The sequence below is a fragment of the Zea mays genome, chromosome 9 (genome assembly GCF_902167145.1).
Source record: "Zea mays cultivar B73 chromosome 9, Zm-B73-REFERENCE-NAM-5.0, whole genome shotgun sequence".
NCBI lineage: Eukaryota > Viridiplantae > Streptophyta > Magnoliopsida > Poales > Poaceae > Zea > Zea mays.
The window spans coordinates 103,799,789-103,820,195 of record NC_050104.1 but is presented as its reverse complement, the minus strand read 5'-3'; the positions used below and the strand labels follow the sequence as shown (position 1 = coordinate 103,820,195).

At 44.5% G+C, this 20,407-nt stretch overlaps 1 long non-coding RNA gene across 1 annotated transcript; it reads left to right on the top strand.

The window, feature by feature from the left end:
* The first annotated feature begins 8,429 nt into the window (after positions 1–8,429).
* LOC103638765 (uncharacterized) lies at positions 8,430–9,002 on the top strand. The gene is made up of 3 exons (XR_559018.4): positions 8,430–8,508; positions 8,618–8,741; positions 8,861–9,002. It is a non-coding gene; the product is annotated as an uncharacterized lncRNA (long non-coding RNA).
* Positions 9,003–20,407: the final 11,405 nt, after the last annotated feature.

Below are 20,407 nucleotides of genomic sequence, written 5' to 3'. Positions count from 1 at the left end.
GCCCGCCCCCGGCGAGCCCCTCGGCCCGCGTCGCGCCCTGGCCGTGCGCCCTCGGCCGCGCCCTCGCGCGCCCCGCGCCGCGCCCCTACCCGCGCTCGTGCCCTGGTGACTCGCGTCCCGCGCGCCTGCACGGTTCGCGTGCCCTCGACACGCGCAGCGTGCCCTCGCGCGTGCGACCGTAGTCGCGCTGCGTTTAACCCTCGTTTTAATCCTTTTTAATTGTTGTTTAGTCGATGCGTTGCGTCGCGTGCTTTGCCTCGCGACGATTAATTCTAATTTCATCTTTATTAATGTGTTGCGTCACGCGCTTCGTCACGCGACGGTCCTTTTAAATTTATATTTATTAATGTGTTGCGTCACGCGCTTCGTCGCGCGACGATTCGTTTAATTTATATTTATTACAGTGCTGCGTTGCGCGCTTCGTCGCACGACGATTCGTTTTAAATGCAGTTCTGTTGACGTAAGCTGTCGTGCGTTTCGTCGCGCAACGCTTAACGTTTATCTATAATTAATGCAAGAATCCCGTTGCGCGCTCTATCGTACAGCGAGTCATTTATTTCTTAATTCAATTTAAAGGTTGTATCGTACGTCTCGCTGTACGACCACTCCCTTTCATTCATCTTTATCTATTTATAATGATTAAACATGGCACATGACCTTACTTTATGCGAAACGCAGTGTCCAAATTAATGCCCTTCTGTTAAGCGAGTAGTTTATTTTATAATTGTGTAACGTGATCGCTTCTCGACCGTAGACTCGACTGTCATTTCCTCTTTCTCTCTTAACCGTAATTGCGAGCCCCACGTGGAACGTCTGTTTATTTATTGCATTCTATTGTATAGTGTATTGTTCCTTTGTATTAAATGTGTGGATGTATGTATGTTTGCGCTCGTATAGAGAACGATCTGGTTGAAGAGCCCGAAGAATTCGAAGGAGAAGCCCCTGAGCAGCAGCTGGTTGGTGGAGGCAAGTGTCCCTTGACCTATCTATGTCCTATACAATTCTATAATTCACTTTCCGCATTTACACAGTTATACCTAAGGATTGACTAGCTTTTGTTATCCATGTCCTTGTTTACCTATTTGGGTTGGATTATTATTGTTTAGCTTTATGCTATTGCTCAACACTAATCAGTGAACATGATGAGAATTATTTTTGATACGCTGTTTTCCCTCTTATTTATGATGATATACTTGTGGCATTTAAGGGGGCTCAAGCGGTTTCTCGAGTTCCTCTCCGTAAGGACCTGTTAGTTGGATGATCGCCCGGGAAAATAGTGCAACCATGAGGGTGGAGTGGGAAGCCCTTAGCTGAATAATTAGAGGAACCGGGGTGTAGTTCGCTTAGCCGTCGTGCCGTCAATAGGGCTCGGTGTATGCGGCTCGCTCTGCCAAGGTTGATTTGTCACTTGGGGAGGAGTGCGGTACATTTAGGAAACCTAACGGGCGGCTATAGCCCCGGGGAACCTTTGTAAAGGCTACATAGTGATACCCTGCTGGGTCACCTTGGTAGTGATCACTGGAGAGTCATGATCTCCGGGCAGAAAGGGAAATCATGGCTTGTGGGTAAAGTGCGCAACCTCTGCAGAGTGTATGAAAACTGATATATCAGTCGTGCTCACGGTTATGAGCGGCCAAGGGAGCTCTAGTGATTAGTGGTACATGATCAGAGATGTTCGGATTACAGGTGGCAATGAGAATGATGGTTTTGGTATTGATTATGGTAATGGTAAGTGGTATTCTTTTCATTTGGAAAGGGTACGTTTGGGTTAATAACGTGGGTTAATTCTAAAACTTGGCTTTCTCCACTAGTAATAATAATCTGACCAACTAAAAGCAACTGCTTGACTTACCCCCACATAAAGCCAGTCCACTACAGCCAAACAGGATACTTGCTGAGTATGTTGATGTGTACTCACCCTTGCTCTACACACCAAACCCCCCCTCCCCCAGGTTGTCCGCATTGCAACCACTGCTCAGGTGAAGATGAAGCCGTGGAAGCAGACTTCCAAGAATTCTAAGATTACGATGAGTTCTAGGCGTGGGTTAGCGGCAACCCCCAGTCGGCTGCCTGTGAAGGCCGCGTGTATCTACGTTTCTTTTCCGCACTTTGATTATTGTAAAGACTATGTGGATGTCTCAGACATATGATGTAATCGACTATTATTCCCCTTTTATGTTATTATTTGAGCACTATGTGATGATGTCCAGTTATGTAACTGCTGTGGACGTGAATTGCTGATCCTGGCACGTACATGGTTCGAATTCGGTTTGCCTTCTAAAAACCGGGTGTGACAATAGTGTTGCGCGCAACTACTTTGGATGAGGCAAACCCTCCGGGATTTTGGCTACAATCTGAGCAAAGTCCCACTCCTATGTGACAATAAGAGTGCAATCTGCATGGCGATAATCCTGTTAATCATAGCCGCACTAAGCACATAGACATCCGGCATCACTTTCTGAGAGACCACCAGCAAAAGGGGGATATCGAGGTGTACCATATTAACACCGAAAACCAGCTAGTCGATATCTTCACCAAGCCTTTAGATGAGAAAAGGTTTTGCAGGTTGCGTAGTGAGCTAAATGTCTTAGATTCGCGTAACTTGGATTGATCTATAACATACATGTGTTTTATGCCCTTGATCATGTTAATTTATGTATTTAAATCTATTTTGTTCATTTGTGGTGCTCAAGTTGAATACATGATCCCCGGACCTCACAAGTCCATTTGCAAGTGTAGCACTTATTTAGGGGGAGGCATGCTACAACTTGACCCTTTGAGACTAACCTTGTGTTTGAGTTTACTTATTTTAGTCTCAAAAGTGAATTGAAAGGGAAAGGTGAACTTGGACCATGCAAAGACTTCCACTGTACTCCGGTATTCACTCCAAGTTCATATCTATGCTCTTATTGCCTTTTTGCTCGTAATTGACAATTTTGGTGAGGCAATGGGGTTAAAGGGCCAAGAATGATCCTGTTTTGGTGCTTAATGCCAAAGGGGGAGAAATTAAGGCCAAAGCAAATGGATCAGCTACCACTTGTGAAATTTCGAAAAGAGTAGAGTTAGAACTTTTGATTTGTCAAAATACTCTTATTGTCAAAATTTGGTCTCTTATGGGGAGAATGTATGATTATGGGAAAAAGGGGGGAGTTTTTGGCTCTTGATCAATTTTTCCATTGGAATATCTCTCTTTGTGCCTAAACAAATGTGTTTGACTTAGAGATAGGAAAATGAATTTGATTTGCAAAAACAAACCAAGTGGTGGCAAAGTATGATCCAAATATGCCAAATTAGAGTAAAAAACAATTTGGTTCTCTTTTGCATTGATATTGCACTTCTTTTGGTTGTTTTTGGATGTGTTGGCATCTATCACCAAAAAGGGGGAGATTGAAAGGGAAATGTGCCCTTGGGCCATTCCTAAAGTGTTTTGGTGATTAAGTGCCCAACACATATTCTCTAAGTGTTAAATTATGCCAAAGATTGAAGAAGTGCAAATCATGTAACAAGGTATGTTTCTAGACTTAGTATATTGATTTGGGTACTAATATATTGTATCTAAGCGCTAGAAACAGGAGAAAATGGATTGGAAAGGAGTTGGTTGTGTACAACCAACTGCTGCTCGGTCTGGGTGCACCGAACTGTCCGGTGGTGCACCGGACAGTGTCCGGTGCGCCAGGACCAGTCTCGGTGAATAGGCCGCTCTCAGGACTCGATGGCGACGTACAACTACAATTCACCGGACTGTCCGGTGGTGCACCGGACTGTCCGGTGAGTCGTCCGCGGCGAAGTCGTCGCTCTCGGGAAAAGTTCAACGGCGTACGGCTAAAATTCACCGAACTGTTCGGTGGTGCATCAGACTGTCTGGTGAGCCAATGGTCGACTGCGCCAACGGTCGGCCGCGCAATCTTCGCGCGACGCGTGGGCACGCCAATGGTCGGCAGGGGGCACCGGACAGCGTCCGGTGCGCCAACCGATGTCGAGGTGTAACGGTCGTTTGCGCCAGAGAAGGAAGGAGATTTGCACCGGACAAGCTACATTGGCTGTCCGGTGCGCCACCCGACAGAAGGCAATCTTAGCCTTCCTTGTTGGTCTCCAACGGCTTCTAGCTGCCTTAGGGCTATAAAAGGGACCCCTAGGCGCATGGAGGAGTCACCCAAGCATACTCTAAGCATTCTAAGTCTTCCACACTCCGTCTCCGCGCACTTGATCGACTGTGTTAGTGATTTGAGCTCCGTTCTAGTTGTGAACTCGTTGTGCTTCATTTTGAGCTCAATTCTTGGCTTGTGTGCATGTGTGTTGCTGCAGATTTGTGTGTAAGGGCGAGAGACTCCAACTTGTGGAGATTCCTCGCAAACGGGAAAAAGAGATAAGCAAAGAAAAGTCGTGGTATTCAAGTTGATCATTGGATCACTTGAAAGGGGTTGAGTGCAACCCTCGTCCATTGGGACGCCACAACGTGGAGGTAGGCAAGTGTTATACTTGACCGAACCACGGGATAAAACATTGTGTCTCTTGTGATTGCTTTTTTGTGATTACTTGTGTTTTCGCAAGAGCTCGCTACTTAGCCATACTAACACTTAACCAAGTTTTGTGGCTATTAGTTGTTGAATTTTATAGGATCACCTATTCACCCCCTCTAGGTGCTCTCACAACCACCCTACAGTTATACGCCCTTCCATCTTCACCACAACCAGCGGTCAAGGAGGCGAACCGCCGCACAAAGAGCATGAAACCGCCCTGCGGTTGCGTGCCCCCTGAGCTTCGTTGCAACCGGTGGTTCAGCCTTTGGCATGGGGGCCCAGGCCCACATGTCGTCAACCCGGCGCGCCGGATCCTGGGTACAAGAAAGTTGCACCGCCGCTCACGCCAATATCGTGCCTCCTCGAGACCAAGAAGATAAATTTCCAAAGAACCGATGCAGCAACTCGAGGCACCCCGCGCATGGCCCAACAAAGGCATTAAGTACGGAGGTCACGGGCCAGTTAGCCGTGGGGGGAGGCGTGGCAGCCGGCATGACCATAAGCAGGCTGGCAGTAACTGCATCAACGGGCGCGCAGGGGCAGCGAGCCGATCATCAGCCAAACTCTAGCCCCGCCTACAGGCTCGCATCCTCCCCTGAGGCGGGCCGGGGGCCACTATCGGTACCCTGGATTAGGGGTACCCCTTACTGCGGTATGAAGGCATGATGCCTGTGCGGCTACCCTTAGCCGCACGGAGAACAACTCAGGGGTATCTCGTGGGCAGTTAAGGTGGTGCTCTCAGAGACGACGCCCTCGGACCCAGTAGGCTCGGGATCCCTGTGTGCACAACCTGGACCCCGAGGGTAAAGCGGCCCGAAACCATTGGATGGGGTTCGGACCCCACCAAGTGGGATCCGGACCACCCATAACAAGGTCCCGGGAAAGGAAGTGTCATAACCTAGGCATGGGTCCGGAGTTGACGCGTGTCCTGGCTCTATCCGTGGCTCCTCCGCCCCCCTGCTCGGCCAAGGATCTAATGCAGCCATATGGCTTATTGTCCGTGACGTAGGCCGATGGGCGGAGCATGACGTAAGGGCTCTGGGCCGCGCGGCCTCCGCATTTATTGCGGAGAGGACACGCCGCCTGACCACCCTTCTGGCAGATGATGTACCTCCACGACATTTATTGCGTCCTGTCCATTCCGCTGGCAGGTGGCGCTAGGGCCACCCTGCAGATGGCATACCAGTTCAGTCCGTTGTCGAAACAGTGCGCTCGTGCTACGCGGTGCACTGTACCCGTCCCTTATACGAGAAGCTTCCCCCTGCGCACCGAGTCGATGCAGATCTCGGGTGTCAGGGCACACGAAGATTACACGAGCATGGCAAGTAGTAGTTCCAACCTTCCATTTGTCCCTGGGCCCACGCGTCGGGGCTCAGAACCCTTGTACATGCCCCCCTTGAACTATAAAACGGGAGGCATGCGACGTGAACATGGACAGACACAAGTCATTCAGGATTACACTCAACTCAAGCTCTCAAAAGTAATACAACACACAGTGGAGTAGGGTATTACGCTCCGGCGGCCTGAATCACTCTAAACCCTTGCGTGTTCTTGTGTTCATCCCTCCAATCTCCAATAGGCAAAACGCTTAACCCCACTCCGCATCTTAGGACTTAGGGCGGGTGCACTCCACCACCCGGCTGGAGAATTTCCTCTCCGACACGGTCCAATCCACCGCTGCACGGATCCTATGCTATATCCTAATGTCTTTAATTCCTCACTGTCGCACAGTGGGACACCTCTCCCAGCTCCCAGCCAGGGTTCAAGCAGGAAACTATGTTAAGGAGCTGATCCGAATACAGATACAAGGCCCCCACTCATCACAACGAACGGTGAGCTTTCCCACTAGCCTTCACAGGAGCAGCACAATCATGGCCAAAAACAAAAAAAAGATATCGTAGTACGAGAAAACCAATGGCATTTCTCTATTCTAAGTTCTAAGTCTAAGTAGTTTTTTCTTTTCTTTTTAGAGGACCTGGCCAACTCTAATTCCAATGCTGCAATCCTATTGGTTTACTGAATGAGGGTGGGTAGACCGAAACGCTGAAGTGTTGTTATTTACTTCCTTCGATAACATAGATTGTCCACTCTTATGCCCCATGCATAAAAATGGCTTGTGCTTTAGAATAAAAGAATAGAAAAAAGTAGGTGGATCAGGACCACTATTACGAGTATTCGAGTTCCTGTTTTCCACCACTCATCCGCTGCAGTTGTCGCCTCCCGTCCTTGACCCATCGCCTCTAATTGTTGAATGTATATTTCTGAATGGCTCAAGTAAGCGTTGAATTAATTACTTAATGTTTTTCCTTTTAAAATTTTAAAAAACAATGAATGCCTGAAGTAAACCTCAAATAGTTTAATATTTGTTCCTGTAGTACGTTGAAGAGTGAAGTAAATCTCAAATTACCGAATGTTTCTTCCTTGTAACATTTTAAAAACAACGAATGAGTGAAGCAAACCCTGAATAGTTGAATATTTGTTCCTATTATATGTTGAAGCAAACCTTAACTGGCTAAAGTAAACCTTGAATGATTGAATTTGTTGCGCGCTATGAGCAGTGGACAGATTAGTCTCATTAAACACGTGTGGGCCCGTTTTAAGTCCTATTCGGCTAGTACGATTGGTTCCCTGGTTTGGTTAATTTCCTGGTGCAGTTGGTTCTCTGGTGGGCTAGTCTAATTACACATCTTGATCCAGGTGATGGACCATGGATCCATCATACTGGGTGATGAATATATATATATATACTAGGTGAGTGCCCGTGCGTTGCAACGGGAACAAATAATAACATGATAACTTATATACAAAATGTGTCTTATATTGTTATAAGAAAATGTTTCATAATTCATTTGTAATCCTGGTCATACATAAATTTTGTTATTTTAATTTAGCTGTTTCACTACTACATTGCAACCATCAGTATCATGCAGACTTCAATATATGCCACGATTTGCATGGTCTCATCATTGAAGAGCACGTGCCACACCTGCCGGTACAAGTTCCCTCGTACATTGTTAGTTATCAGGTACGCACCACCATACACGCTTGCTTAAACAAAAAAGGCAAGTGTATGTGTCTGCGAAGAGAATTAAAGGCAGGCCGGCACAAAAGCTACCCTGACGATGGCAAGTGGTCATTTCTGTCGATCCTCCTCTGCGTTACCTCTGGCGCTAAGATGACGCCACATACCTTGATATAGTAGTCGTCGAACGTGCACGACATGGCGAGTACCGATGACTCTTGGCTGGGCTGCCAAACGAATTGCACCCCAGGCTCATCAGTAAGGTAGTACACCTAGTCATTGCACCACCGGATGTGCTACTCCTCTGCATACATCTTGTTCGAGGACACTCACACAACGTCAGCAACGACCGTCGTCCCAGCGCACAAGAATTCATGGTCGGCCAGTAGCGACTTACGTGGCAGGTTGAGCTTCAGATGGATGATGAGCTGGACAGCGTGACAGCGCCGTCGTCGGATGTGGTGCCTAGAACAACCCGAGAGTCGCCAGCGTTGGGGACGACCATGAGGTCCCCCTGTTTGAAGATGGACAGCATGGTGCAACCGCTCTGGACCACGTCCAAGCGGCGGCTGCGCCGGAGCTTACCGAACACAGCGGCGCATGCGAACACGTAGGACTGCTTCTAGAGGTCGAACTGACAGTCACCAACACTACACCAAAATCATACACTTCCTACGGTTTTTTAACTTCCTACAGCTTTTATAACAAACCATAGGAAATAAATAACTTCCGAGAGGCAACTGATACCTCTAGGAAATAAACATAACTTCCTCTCCACACAAAGAATATGTGATAGGACAGTCCAGGTTCGATTTAGAGCACCAAGTTAATTATATTACCGATTTTGGTTTGATTCTGTAAGATTTTGATGTTCGTGCTACAGCAGCTCATATTATTAGTTCTACCGCTGTGAAGAAACTATCTAGTGGACTATATCGAGTATTTTGCCTAAGCAAAGTGAGCTATGTAAGTACTTCAAATGGATCTTTGCATTTTTGTTTATGATATGCGTATTGCAATATATTCTGGTGAATTGATTCACTGAAATATATTTAATTTAATTCACTTTTTTTAGAAATTGCTGTTTTCACGTGGGAACATGGTTGGTAAAGATCATCCTGTGCCTGCAATTTCCAAATCAGAGTTCACTGTTATTTGTTACTTCCCATCAGAAATAACATTGATAGCAAATGAAAATGGTACTTTCTTGTTCTTTTCATTAAAATTCAGTTTAATAATCCTTAAAAGTACAACATGTCCGTGTTGAAAGTTTTTGTACTATTCCCAGCCTACTAAATGGTTTCCGTTGACTGTACAGAAAACCGACTTGATATATTGGAAGCTGCTAGGAAAGCTGACCGTGGTCCAGATAGATTGCAAGCATCACCCCTTGTAATCTCCAACAGAAGAAATATACGTCTAGCTGCTGCGAGTATACATGTAAATGGAAGATTTTTCGCTAATTCATCTTCTCTTCGCTTGAATACTTTTTATCAATTTCGATAAAGTTCTTGTCTCACTCAGCTTATGTTTATACAGATTGTTTCTTCGTTAAGAGTCACCCCTGAATATGTCTTGTTAGTTTTCCATCCTGAAGCACAGGTGAACTTTTTGCTCACTTCTTGTATATCCTGTTCATGGTCTGAAGTAATTTAAGCCCCCTTTGCTATTTATGCTCTTATACATTTGAGCCACAGAAAAATCTGATTGTGTGGTGGAACATGCTCCCTAGATGCTTCTACCAATGACACACATGTGGTGCAAATAGTTACACATCCAGGAAAAGCCTTATGTTCTCAATTGATTCTTGCGGAAGGTTTAGGCGAAGCTATAATCATAATCCAGGATGTTGGCCTTTCTCGAAGAGCAACTACTCATTCTTTGGTACATCACTTTGGCGCTTATCTTCCTAATTCTCCTGATACTTTTTATACTTGTTACAATTCAATCAAGTGACTTCTGTTGCATACTATGTTTATACTGTTCAAATGGTTGCCAACATCCCTTGAGTCATATCTTTGTATCTGTGCTTTGTCTAGCATTAATCTTGGGATAATGATAACTTTTGAATTTTGATATATATCTGCCATCCCTAATTTACAGTAAACTTCTATCAGACTATCCCTCATAATAAAGATGTGCTAATCTTCCTTTTGAGTAATAATAAGGGTTTCATTCCATGGCTAAATATACCCTTTTTCTGTTTTTTTGTGTGTGTTCAGATTTCTGAATTGGAACGGGAAAAAATCCGTAAAGTGCTGAATACTAAGTGGATCGAGCGTGCGCGAGGGTTGTCGTAAAATGTCCACAATTATTAAGAGGGCTAATGAATTCCCAATCGATTGTAGCTACATGCATGAAGGAGTGCACACAGTGTCCGACGTCCATAGGATCGTCAGCTATTTCATGCAAGCATCCGCACAAGTGTCCTACTATATGTTATTGTGTTCTCATACTTGAGACTTTTATTATGACTATGTATGAGATATTTTCTCTTATTAGTACTGAATGAGATGTGTCTTATTATGACTATGGATGAGACTTTTGTAATGTAATTGATGAGACTATGGATTTAATATTGTTATGTGATTGTGTGTGAGATGTTTTATGTGAAAAATATGTTGTGCTATATATTTGTTATGATGTGGAATGTGGTGTAAAATAAAAATAAACAACATCTGTAATGTTGGTCAAATTAACTTCCTAGAGGCTTATTGGGTCGCAGGAAGTTAGCTAGCTAACTTCTTAGGGGCTATAGTCAGCCATAGGAAGCTAACTTCCTAGGGGCTACAGTCAGCCGTAGGAAGTTAGCCAGCTAACTTCCTAGGGCTACAGTCAGCCGTAGAAAGTTAGTCGTAGGAAGTTAATCAGCTGACAGCGCTGACGGCGTGAAGCTACTAACTTCCGAGAACCTACTAACTTCCGAGAGGCTTCTTTGGCTATAGGAAGTTAGCTAACTTCCTAGAGGGCTCTAGGAAGTTAAGCTAACTTCCGACAAAAAATTTCTGAGAGCCAAACTTCCGACGGGATAGCTTAACTTCCGAGAGTTTAGCTAACTTCCTAGAGTTTAGGGCTAACTTCCTAGGGTTTAGGCTCTAGGAAGTTTACTATTTTGGTGTAGTGCAAGCTTCTTCTCGTCGTCGATGAGCAATGCCAACGCGAGCACTTCCTGCTAGTGGTGTTTGTTCGGGGTTTTCATGTAAGAAACATGGATTCTTCTTTGGCGTTGGTTTATGAAAATGACTTACAAATCAGATCCATGAAAAAAATATTATGGAGAATAAATGTCACGCATATAAAAAAGGAATTTAAGTTGAAAATATTATAAAAACAAAAGAAATTGCATGCAAGGCTTTTCTTTAAATACTAATGTCTTCGTCCAAAAATATAATTCAGTAATCTCGTTGATAATTATCTACTACTACACATTGTGCAAGGGTAGCAGGTGGGATTTGGGAGAGATGTAGTAGATATTTTTACTGTAACAAATATTGACATAAACACATATGTGGTGTAGTGGTAGCTATGAGCACATTTGTTTGAGGGGTTGTTGGTTCGAATCCCATTGGAGCCACATTTTGTTTTTTTAATTTAATTTTAGCTAGACGTGGGATGCACATGGGAATGGAAATAAGCTTTGTGAGATGAGTTAATTTTAATGTCATAAAATATTCTTCTTTGGAATATACGAATTGCTCAAAAATAAATCATGCCATTTGCTCTTGCATTGCTCTGAGTTGTTCTGGTCATATGACCTAATTCATCTTTCAGTTAAGCTTTGAATGAAAGAAAAAGCATGAGTATATAATTATTGTGTGTATATATCAATATAATGGTAATTAACAATATGTATAGTTTTTTGCGTACTTTAGTGTTCTTAAAGTGTTTTGTGAGTACGAGAGGACGTGCACACAAACATAGTATCTAGATAAGTGGTTTCCTGGTTCCTATTTCATATAGTATTTTACGAGAAAATGATTCATCAAAGAATCAAATACTATAACAATAAAATGAACGAAATAAAGATATGTAGGGACCAGACTAGTACTTACTTTGTGGTGGAATATCTGTAGAAAAGCCAACTAGTCATCTATGTTTTTTGAAATGAACCTTACACATGCACTACCCAAGAAAATAAATAAAAGGAGTTACTTCCCTAATACCAAGAAAATGGTGATAGAGGTATGTTGTGAGAACAAAACAGGCTCTGAAGAAAATTTATCATACTTTGGTACTCGTCTCTCAGTTTGCTCAATGAGTCTAAGACACAAACATAGCTTTTATAAGTATAGGTGACCAAACATCTTCAGTGGTAGCTATATATTTATACATAGACATATCTCATCAATTACACTAAACATGCTTAAGCATGGAGTAAGCAAAATAAAATATATACAAGATAGTAACACTCACTTAAAGTTGCAAGAAAAGAGTACCATAATCTAGTTATATTGGTTGTTGAAGAACATGTACATGTTCTTCTCCATTTCATTTGGTTCATAAAGAATTGATTCATGGCGTATGGCATATGGATCCATGAAACCAACATCATAGACCCCTTTGTTTTTGTGGTTAATCAACTCCATTTATGTATATAGTACAAAAGAATATAGCGATGACAAATATAGATAATGAACAAGAGAGATTAATTAAAAAAGAAACCACTTACAAACACCAATAGTTGATGAGAGACTTGTTAAGATCATCTAGGTGGTATAGTAAGTGTAACTAGGTAAACTCAATGTTTATCTCATCCTCGCCATGGAGGTAATGCTCATGTTTAATTTTCTCCATGAGATTTTCATAACCCTCCCCACATGCTTTCATATGCCATTTATTTAGTGCAATGGGGATGATGGCACACGTTGCACAGTATCTTGGCTATGCATGTTGTCCATTGCTACGCATGGCTATATTGTACAAATGTTATATGTTGAATTGATCCTACTCCTAGTTTTCTATGCTTCTTGTTGGTACTAACCTTTTGCTTAAGTTAGAAGACGTATTCCTTGCCAAGGGACCACCATGGCTGCTACCTTTGCAAGAGATTGAGCACCAAAACGATGATCTACTTCTGAAGCTACAATTAACGAAACAGCTAGTGAAGATGATTTACTTAAGACACGAACAATTTTAATTCAAGAAAGAAAAGATGATGAGGACACCACTCCTTTAGATACAAAACAAAGAGATGATGACCAACATGGCCGTACAACATCATCTACACCGAGGCTCTATAAATAGTCACCATCGCTCTTGTTAGGCTATAGGTTTCGTTGCATTTTTGTTTTACTTGTGAAACGTATATTGTTTGCTACACTTGTATCGCCAAGATCGATTGTTGTGAACAAGGGCCCTTTGTTCTAGGTCTTTTAGTTTATATTGACAAGTCCTTTGCAATAAAGACTTGATCATCTTATCAAATTCATATACTTCATTCATACTTGCAAGTTTATATTGCTTTTATCTTGTTCTCGATTCGCTAGTAGAAAAACCTTCTCAATAAGGTCAATCACGTTGTGCATGGTTGATAACCAATGGAGCAGCGGTATAACAGTCATGGTGGTTTAAATCAGTCTTGGTTTGAATTCTAGGTCATGAGCATCAAGTTTTCCACCAATCAAAGTTACCATACATATCAGAAGATCAGATCGTGTCTACAATAGGTCCAGCGTAGGAGAACTTTGTTGGGGATTTAGCCTAAGAATGATGTGACGAGGACGTCCTACCTTGATGCAAGCGCTGCCGCAGTGGCTACCGCCAACGGCGGAGGCGGATGGGGATCAGGACCCCTACTCCATTTGTGAGGGATGCAACAAATTTTTTTTGGGAGAGGAGACGAGAGGGGGCAAAGGAGACAAAGGAAGAGGATGTATGCCGTGGCCAAGGGCCGTCATGCTGGCAGGGAGGGTACCGGGACTCGGTCGTCACTGGTACGAAGACACGCAGGGGAGCTCCGCCGCCTTGCATCACTCGTACTTGCACCATTTGAGACTTTGACCTTTACTATGGCCAAGTTTCTAAAAAAATATATAAATTACAATGTGCTTGCTCTGGTTTAAATTATAAATTATTTTAGATTCGTAGCTTTTGATATATATATTTGGACATAACATATATTTAAGCATGCAGTAAAACTATTCATTTTTTTTAAAAAAAAATACTAAAAATAACATATAATTATTGGTAACGAATGAAATATATAATATTGAAACAGAGCAAAATCTGTAATTTTGGTAAAGAATATACTCCAAGTTGAGATACAGAATGGCTCGCACTAATCAGGGCGGCCAGCACTCATTATATAGATTAGAATACACAAAAGGATTTACATAAAACTGTGAATAGTTATCCGGTGTTGAAGCTAACTGTACGTATCTATCCGGCTAACCATTCCTATCTTTCAGCTAACCATTCCTATCTTCCAGGTAGGTTACAGAGGTAACAGCTTTGTTAACATCCCCCCTCAATATCAACCTGTCGCCACAAGATTGAGATTGGGTTTGAATCGGTCTAGCATTTGTTTGGTAGCTGGCTTGGTGAAAATGTCTGCAATCTGATCTCCTGACGCAATGGGTCTAACCTCAAGTGCGCGTAAAGCCACCTTCTCTCGAACAAAGTGGAAATCAACCTCGATGTGCTTAGTGCGTGCATGGAACACAGGATTCGAGCTCAAATATGTTGCACCGAGGTTGTCACACCATAGGACTGGAGGCCGGTTCTGAATAACATTTAGTTCTTTCAGTAATGACTGAATCCACACTCCTTCTGCAGTTCCATTAGCTATGGCCTTGTATTCAGCTTCAGTTGATGATCGAGACACAGTTGGTTGTTTGCGTGCACTCCACGATATAAGATTTGGTCCAAAGTAGACAGCGAATCCACCAGTCGATCTTCGATCATCAACACACCCCGCCCAATCAGCATCGGTGAAAATGCTCAGCAGGGTAGATGGAGATTTTCTGATTTTCAGTCCTGTATGAGCAGTTCCTTTAACAAATCGAAGAATTCGTTTCACTGCTTCCCAGTGAACATCAGTTGGCTTGGAAAGAAATTGACACGCCTTATTTACTGCAAATGACAAGTCTGGTCGAGTAAGGGTAAGGTACTGTAAGGCCCCTACTGTGCTGCGATAAAGAAAGGTGTCTTGGTCGCCAAGAGGAGTGCCACTGAAGCTTGACAATTTTTCTGATGCACAAAGAGGGGTTTGAACAGGCTTACAATTCTCCATACGTACTCGTCTGAGAATGTCCATAGCATACTTTTGTTGAGTAAGAACCATCCCCCCGGAATTGGAAACCGCTTCAATACCGAGAAAAAAATTCAGAGGACCAAGATCCTTGACAGGAAAGGAGCTAGTGAGCTGAGTCAGGAGCTGCTTGATGGCCGGGGAACACGAACTGACTATGACAATGTCGTCAACATACACCAACATAAACATAGTGAGAGATCCCTCTGAAAAAACAAAGAGTGAAGTATCTGTAACTGAGGGATGGAATCCTAGCTGACACAACCGGTCGCTTAGCCGAGAATACCAAGCACGAGGTGATTGTTTGAGGCCATAAATAGCTTTGTGCAGTTTGCAGACATGATGAGGCCGAGAGATGTCCTGAAATCCAGGTGGTTGCTGCATGTAGGCAGTGTCTTCAAGGACGCCATGCAAGAAGGCATTGCTGATATCAATCTGACGAGTGTACCAACCCCACGAGACAGCAAGTGATAGGACCAGACGGACAGTAGCTGGTTTTACAACTGGGCTAAAAGTCTCTAAATAATCAATTCCATATTGCTGCGTGAAACCCCGAGCAACCAACCGTGCTTTGAACTTGTCAATAGACCCATCTGGCTTTTCTTTAACTTTGAAAACCCATTTGCAGCTGATGATGTTCTGACCTGGAGGTTTAGGGACCAATGTCCATGTGTTGTTTTGCTGAAGAGCACTGAATTCAGACTTCATGGCAGCATACCACTTTTCATCAGTCAAGGCAGTCTTGTAAGAGGTGGGTGCAGCAAAGAAACCCTTACGAGAGTGATGATAAAGAATGGTGCCATCCGTTGGAATCTTGGGTTTGACAATGTTGTTGCGTAGTCGAGTAAGCACCGTAGATGTGGAGGGCATAGCTCCAGACACTTCCTCTGTTCTGGAGGGCATAGCTGCAGACACTTCCTCTATTAGCGGTTGGGTCTCAGAAGCTGATGGCGAGTGGACGTCAGTAACATCAGTTGTCTGAGTATGCAGAGGAAGGCACGGAGCTGGCAGGGGCAATGTTATCAGAGAAACATCAGATGAAGTCGATGTCGTTGTTGTTGTGAACGGCTCCTGGGAACAACCTGAAACCTGCACAGGAGAACACTTTGGAGAACTGTCAGATGCTAACAGTTCAAGTCTATATCGCCGCATATGATCATTATATGCTAGTGGCTCATCTGAAGTAGGGGCAGAAGTAGATGCAGACAAGGGTGGTTCAGTAGAAGCAAAAGGAAACAGGGATTCATTGAACACAACATCACGAGATATATAAATTCGTCCTGACGTGCGGTCAAGACATTTGTAACCCTTGTGCATAGAGCTATAACCCAAAAAGACACATTGTACTGAGCGAAAAGAAAGTTTGCGGGAGTTGTAGGGCCGAAGATTTGGGTAGCAGGCACAACCAAAAGCACGAAGGAAGATATAATCGGGTTTGGTATGGAAAAGTGATTCCAAAGGAGAGGAGTGATGTAGTGTTCGAGTGGGCATGCGATTGATTAAGTAACAGGCAGTGAGAAAGGCTTCATCCCAAAAACGCATGGGAAGGGAGGAGTGGGCAAGAAGAGCAATGCCGGTTTCGACGAGGTGCCTATGTTTGCGCTCGGCAATGCCGTTTTGCTGGGACGTGTGAGGACAGGTAATACGATGATGAATACCTTGACTTCTGAGATAGCGAGAAAGGGGGTGATATTCTCCCCCCCAATCTGACTGGACAGTTTGGATTTTTGTATCAAGAAGACGTTCTACATGGGTTTGAAATAAAGAAAAAGCATGCTGAACATCAGACTTTTGTTTCAATAGATATAACCATGTGAAACGGCTGAAATCATCAACAAAACTAACATAGTATCGAAATCCTCCTACAGAGGTAACAGCTGGACCCCAAACATCAGTGTGCACAAGCTGAAGAGGAGCATAAGTGACATGAGTAGATTTATTGAATGACAACTGATGAATCTTAGCTCGTTGACATGAGTCACAAACTAGTGACAATGGACTAGGCGTGGAAGCCAATTTATTTGAGCTAATGACAGACTGAACAATACTAGAGGACGGATGCCCAAGCCGATAATGCCATAGATGAACAGAAGCAGCACGAGCAGTGACACTGGACAAGGCAGCATGATCTGGTGGCGAAGAGGAAATTGGCACTGGATAAAGGCCGTTGTGACTCCTACCGCGGAGTAGAGTTTTCCTGGTTGCTTGATCCTTAATAAGAAAGAAATGAGGATGAAACTCAATAAACACATTATTATCAAGGGCTAATTTTTGAACAGAGAGAAGATTTTTATGAAGATTAGGCACATGTAAAACATTTCGAAGATGTATAGGTTTAGATAAGCCAGGAAGCATAGTATGACCAATATGGGAGATTGACAGACCTGCACCGTTGGCAACCTGCACGGAGTCCTTTCCAGTGTAGCGATCGTGCACAGTCAAGCGATCCAAGTCACTGGTTAGATGATCATTGGCGCCGCTATCGATGTACCAGTTGGTGTCGACGTTGTATGACCCAGTGTTCGCGACATTACCAGTGCGTTCACGCAGGTCTTCAGGTTGGAATGAGTGATTGAAGCGCTGGCGGCAGTGAAGAGCATCATGCCCATACTTGAGACAAACCTGACAAGTTGGCTTGTTTCCACCACGGCCACGTCCACCGCTGCGTCCCGCGGCACTGCGGCCACGACCACCGCGACCACCACTACGAGCATCATTGTGGTGACGAGAAGCAGCGTTGGCAGATGACTGAATCTCGCCAACCGAAGTGTTGCGCTGAAGACGAACTTCGGCACTCAGAAGATGAGCAAAAAAACTATTGAGACTTACAGGATCATCACGGGTGGCAATGGAGGTGACGAGGGGTTCAAAGTCTGAACCGAGGCCGGCAAGCATGTAACCCAGGACCTCTTCATCGGACAGGGGATGACCAAGTGAAGCCATCGTGTCGGTGTAGCCTTTCATCTTCTGGAAGTATGCCGCTGCAGTCATGTCAGCCTTCTTGGCGTTGGAGAGTTGATAACGGACTTGCATAAGTTGAGCACGGTTCTGTGATGAGAACATGGCGTGCAATGCAGTCCAGACGGCAGCAGAACTGGTGTGTTGAGTCATCTGACCCAACATATCTTCACTCATGGATGCAACCAGAGAACTAAGAACAAGTTGATCCTGAGTATACCAGGTAAGAAAGGCTGGATTCGCAATCCGACGCGCCGCAGCACCGGTGCCCTCGATGCATTCCATGGGCGGCGCTGGAATGGAGCCATCGACGTAGCCAAAGAGACGATGGGCACGAAGAACAGGTGTAACCTGGGCTTTCCACAGGAAAAAATTATCGCGAGTTAGGCGAACGGTGATGGCATGGCTGATGGAGGGCATGGAGATGGTGGAGGTGTTGTTGGAGGTGACAGCACCGGATGAAATGGAGTCGGAAGCCATAGCGAGGGTGGGTGGGAAAAAATGACCTAGGCTCTGATTACCAAGTTGAGATACAGAATGGCTCGCACTAATCAGGGCGGCCAGCACTCATTATATAGATTAGAATACACAAAAGGATTTACATAAAACTGTGAATAGTTATCCGGTGTTGAAGCTAACTGTACGTATCTATCCGGCTAACCATTCCTATCTTTCAGCTAACCATTCCTATCTTCCAGGTAGGTTACAGAGGTAACAGCTTTGTTAACACTCCACACACATAATAGCGGTGGGTCGATCGTCCGGAAGAAGACTAAAATCCACGCGCCCATGAAGAGTTTGCTGTTGTATATACAGCAGATCCCTGAGAAGAGCGGCAGCTGAGTATAGTATGAATATTTTATGATACATTATTCAGCCACCACTTGGTCGTTGACGTGTCTTGGGTAGGTCGGTTTGCCATGACATGACATGATAATTACCCAATGACCAAAGCAGAACGACAGAGAGAAGTACTAGCAATAAAGAAAAAGAGCTGAGGCAAAGATGCCGCGCACGCCTTTCCACTTTGCGTCCGGCCGGTCACACACCTGCTATCCGCCCCCGTGGCGTCGTCGTGGCGAGACGGCGAGAGAGTTCGGTGATGGTCGCGCGCGCGTGCCTGCTTTGTGGAGGAGGATAACCTCGTCGACCTGCCCGATCCAAAAACTAAAGCCGACCGGACCGGACCGGCCGGCTGAGTGAGGTTGATGATCGGTCCTGCGCAATATATATAAGTATATGCTTTGCTTATCTCGGTGGAGAAGCAGATTCAGCCGGCGCCGACGCCGACGCACACGGGCCACGGGGTGTGATCAGCGGAGGTCGGTCGAGATCCCTCCTCCACCTTTTTCCGCATGCTCTCAGTGCGTGATAAACGCGACCGGTTTTAGGTATGTCGTCCCGGGGGGTTGCTTTCGATGGGCCATCTACTACATCGACATCCAGGCGCATACTACATGGCATCGATCATCGCTAGCTTTAATGGTGTGTTTGATCGAGGATCGGTGAGGAATGGAACGGCTTTATTCTTACTTTTTTATGTTCGGCGAAACGGCTATATTGGGGTCTATATGTGACAAATATTTAGGATGCTCTCGCTACACCAAAACGATAAGAATGCGAGCGCTCTCTTTTCTCTCCTCCACTCCACACTCATACGGCTCTCCAACCAAACAATAAACGGGAACGGTTCCGCTCTATTCTACTCTTCTACCAAACAAAAAATATAGCGGTTCCGTTCTACTTGCCAAACACATAATGAAATGACTCGATTCTTAGAAACTAAAATAGAGCCGTCCTATCCTAGTTGACTCTCCAACCAAACACACATACCATAAGTTTGCCTTTCCCGAGTCTACCTGGAGAAGATGATGATCTGGGATTCCACCGAGAAATAAAGCTAGCTAATATGAAAGCTACATCATCCGGCCGGTCTCTTTGTAAAAAGGCTCGATCGGCACTAGCGACGATCAGAGCGTGTGTGTGTGTTTTTCGGCTAGCTATGCACTAGTGATCTACATATATGCCTCCTTGTATGTACTATATATACATGCGATGATGTGACCGTGCATCATTTGCATGTCTGCGCCGCCAAATTAAGCATCCGCCAGGAATTAAGACACCAAACGACCACCATGCACGACAGCTTCCCTTGCAGTTGTCGCAGGCGCAGCTGCTTCGGGCTACCCTTGGCGACTGGACATGCATGCATGCGGGCCTCGTGTTATGAATATGGCCGTTGGACGCTGCTACGTGCCAGCACCTGCACGGCCCATTGCAGAGTTTTCGAACGGGCCCCAGGTTCAGAATTGAATGAATGATGCCAATTTTATTTAGGCCCGGCAGGTTCCCGATTCACGCTGGGCACCCGCAGGCTCGTGGGTTGGGCCAGAACACGTAATATGCCAACCTTTGCCTGATTTTTTTTCTTCTTCCGTCTCGGTCGTCATCTACTAGCCCCATTTTATTACATGACCTCTCCCTTGGACTAAAATATGTTTGGTTCACATTGAATGTCAATTACAAGTAATATGTATAGTCTAATTATAAAACTAATTAACGCCAAGAAAAAAATTAAGCATAATTAATCTATGACTAGCAAATGTTTAATGTAGCATAACATGAGAGAATCATAGACTAGTTAGGATTAATAGACTC